This window comes from Phoenix dactylifera, unplaced genomic scaffold, assembly GCF_009389715.1.
Source record: "Phoenix dactylifera cultivar Barhee BC4 unplaced genomic scaffold, palm_55x_up_171113_PBpolish2nd_filt_p 000536F, whole genome shotgun sequence".
Lineage (NCBI taxonomy): Eukaryota > Viridiplantae > Streptophyta > Magnoliopsida > Arecales > Arecaceae > Phoenix > Phoenix dactylifera.
In genome coordinates this window covers 326,343-329,964 of record NW_024067945.1, presented here as the reverse complement: position 1 = coordinate 329,964, position 3,622 = coordinate 326,343, and positions in this window count along the sequence as shown.

The window sequence follows — 3,622 nt, the reverse complement described above, 5'->3', positions numbered from 1 at the left end:
AACGGCACATTGCAGGCAGTTATAATCGCAGCAATAATTAAAGCTAAACTTTAAATAGGTGATGATCATGGATTCTAGTTAGGTCGTATTACAAGCACATGCACGTCAATCGATCAACTGGTCTTCAACTCTTGAATTGGTTCCAAGCCTCCTTGATTCGATCCTTGACCAACTCTTGATCCAATCGCCATCAACCGCTTAGAACCCTGCTCATCTCATGCATCATCTTCTACTTGATCGTTGACGTACATCACATCACAGAAATACAACCAGATATAAAATAAAAATAAAAATAAATTACATCTCCCTTTTAGGAGGCACGCAGGCCTCTCAAAACATCAAATAAGATGCATGCAAGCATCTGAAAAATTACATGACATTACAGATCACATCGCAGGTCATTACATTTGATACCAAAAGGGTTTGAATCCTATGATCATCACCATATGCAACAATTATAATTTTCAGATCTGATAATTAATTGATTATCTCATGACATAGGTTGCTGATCATGCTAATCATGATTCTATACTTTGTAATCACATTAACAATGCTATTAGAATCATCCTTTTATCATATAAAAATCAGCATGTAAAAATCAGCAACCCTAGAAAAATTCTGCATGCAGAAAATTTTCAGCATGCATGATCATTCAATTTTCAGATCTAATAAGCCTACTTATAATTAATTCTTACCTTAAACTACGAAGCCTAGGCTCTGATACCACTGTTGGGAACCCGCCTATGCCACTGATATTTCAAAACAAAAATCAGATTGCAGCGGAATCGGCATAAGCGGGATCGACGTTCATCGCATGAACGCTATTTCTAGACCGTTCGTAGTTAGATAAGGATTAATACTTTTAAAACCTTTAGGGAGATCAAATCTTCACCTTGTGCGGGTAGATGATCACTGCAAACTGAAGCTCGTGGTTTTAGGTTGAGGGTTCGTTTGAAGCCGTTCAAACGTCCGGCCTCTACGGGTATCCACACGAAGCAGAGGACCTGATCAAAGATCTCTTGTCTTCCCAGGGTGCTAGCTCCCTTGCAAAAGACTTCTTTTGATGGCTGATCTCCTTTCTTTCTTTCAACTCTTGAATATGCTTGAGAGGAGGAAGAAGAATGATGAAGAAGAGGATGAAGAAGAATCCCAACGCAGCCTTCTTTCTTCCTTGCGTTGGATGAAGGAAGGGAAGGGGAGGAGGCCGCCAACACTTGGATCTTCTTCTTCCCTTGCTTGCGGCTGAAACAAGGAGAGGGAGAGGGTGGCCACGGCACAAGAGGGAGAGGAAGCAATCCTTGTAGGGCGCCGGCTTCATAAGCCTTTTTATAGCCATCTAGGGTTCCTACTAAGTAGGAGCCCTAGGCAACTTTCCAAAGAGGGGGCGCCGGCCCCCTCTCTTGTGCCGCACCATGTGATCAAAGGGGGAGGGGCTTGCGCCCCTCTCTCTTGGTAAACCCTAGTCCACCTCAATTAGGGTTTGCATTGCCCTAATGTGGTCAAGCCCTAATCCAATTAGGCTTAGTCCAAGGGTGAACCAATTTGAATCCAATCTACGTAAGTCCTAATCCAATTAGAACTTAAATCAATTTTGACTCAATTGAACTCTTCAATCCTAATCCAATTAGGAGTCTTATTGATTCATTAGATTAATAATTAATTGTGACTTAAGAAACCCTAATCCATATTAGGACGTATTTAATTTTAGTCCTAATCCAATTAGGATTCTTACTTGAATCCGAAGTCCTAATCCAATTAGGACTTCTAGGAATCCTATTCTAAGTAGGAATTCACATTGAATTCAAGATCCTATTCTAAGTAGGATTGTGGAAATCCTAACCCAAGTAGGAATCCTAGTCCTACTCCAACTAGGATTCCCAGTCCTAATCCAATTAGGATTCTAGGAATCCTACTCGAAGTAGGACTCTTGTTTCAAGTCCAATTAATTAATTCCCTTTGTTCCTTCTTCAACTGAATATCAATCGAATTGATTACTTGTGATTCCTAATCACATTTCAACCATCGGATCGGTCAATACTTCTAGTGTGTGTAACCCCATAGGTTCTACTCTGACTGGTAGTGAGATATATTGTGATCTCTATCACAATATCATTGAAAACTCCTTTCAATGGGTTGGAACGATTCCAACTCTACTCATTAGGGTTTATCGATCATCGAGACAATCCCTATGAGTCCCACCATCCACCAGTGACACCTAGCAGCATGTAGTGGCTACCCAGCAGAATAGAATGGTGAACCTCTAGGTGCAGTTATCATGTGATACAGTCCTACTATCGTGGATCCCTACAAGACGGAGGTCATGGACAACTCGTCAAACCCCATCGTCTGTCATATGTGAAGATTTATTCGACTTAAGTTCGAGAGTGGAAAACTCTTTCTCCACTGTGCATACTGCCCCGGCCGAGGTCTTACGAACTCAGTCTTATAAATCACATAGGATCTCTCCTTATCTATCAAGGTCGATAGATTCCTTATAGGTGCATACCCTACTCCTACAGTGAACTTACTACAGCCAATCTACACTGCATGGACCCATATGCCTAGAGACCATGTATGTGTGTAGTCAAACTACAATAACCTCACTGTGAGTAGCCGAAGCACCGCAGGTCAAAGGACCAGTCACACTACTGCAACATCAAGCAAGTCACTGACGAGTGGATAGACATCCAAGTGACTTTTTGTCTTGGTCACGCTCCGTACCCTTGTTCTCTAACAAGCACCTGCACTATCACTTCAGTGTCCCTACACTATGGACTCAAGTCTCGTCCATCCAGAAGAAAAGTGATCTGTGCACTGATCGGATCGATCACCGTCCTCGTGATGATCCATTGATCAGGAGCATTTAGAAATTAATCACCAATGATACATGGCTCAAATTCTCAACTCTTGAGAATATGTATCATCATCTTATTAATTTCTTGGACGATTCATAGACACATAAATAATATGAATGAAAAGATGCCTTTTATTTATTCAATAATAAATAGTCAAGTACAAAATTATGTCCCTAGAAATAACAATGTGTCAGCCAGATTGGCTTTTAGGGCATACATCTAACATGGCCAAGGTCTTAGAACTCAGTCTAACAAATCACATAGGATCACTCCTCTTCTATCAAGGTTGATAGATTCCATGTAAGTGCATACCCTACTCCTACAGTGAACTTACTGCAGCCAATCTATACTACGAGGACCCATATGACTAGAGACCATGTATACATGTAGTCAAACTACAATAACCTCACTGTGAGTAGCTGAAGCACCGCAGGTCAAAGGACCAATCATACTACTGCAACATCAAGCAAGTCACTGACGAGTGGATAGACATCCAAGTGACTTCTTGTCTTGGTCACGCTCAATACCCTTGTTCTCTAACAAGCACCTGCACTATTACTTCAGTATCCCCACATCGTGGACTCGAGTCTCGTCCATCCATAAGGAAAGTAATGTGTGCACTGATCTCATCGGATCGATCACCGCCCTCGTGATGATCCATCGATCAGGAGCATTCAGAAATTAATTACTAATGATGCATGGCTCAAATTCTTAACTCTTAAGAATATGCATCATCATCTTATTAATTCTTGGACGATTCATAGACA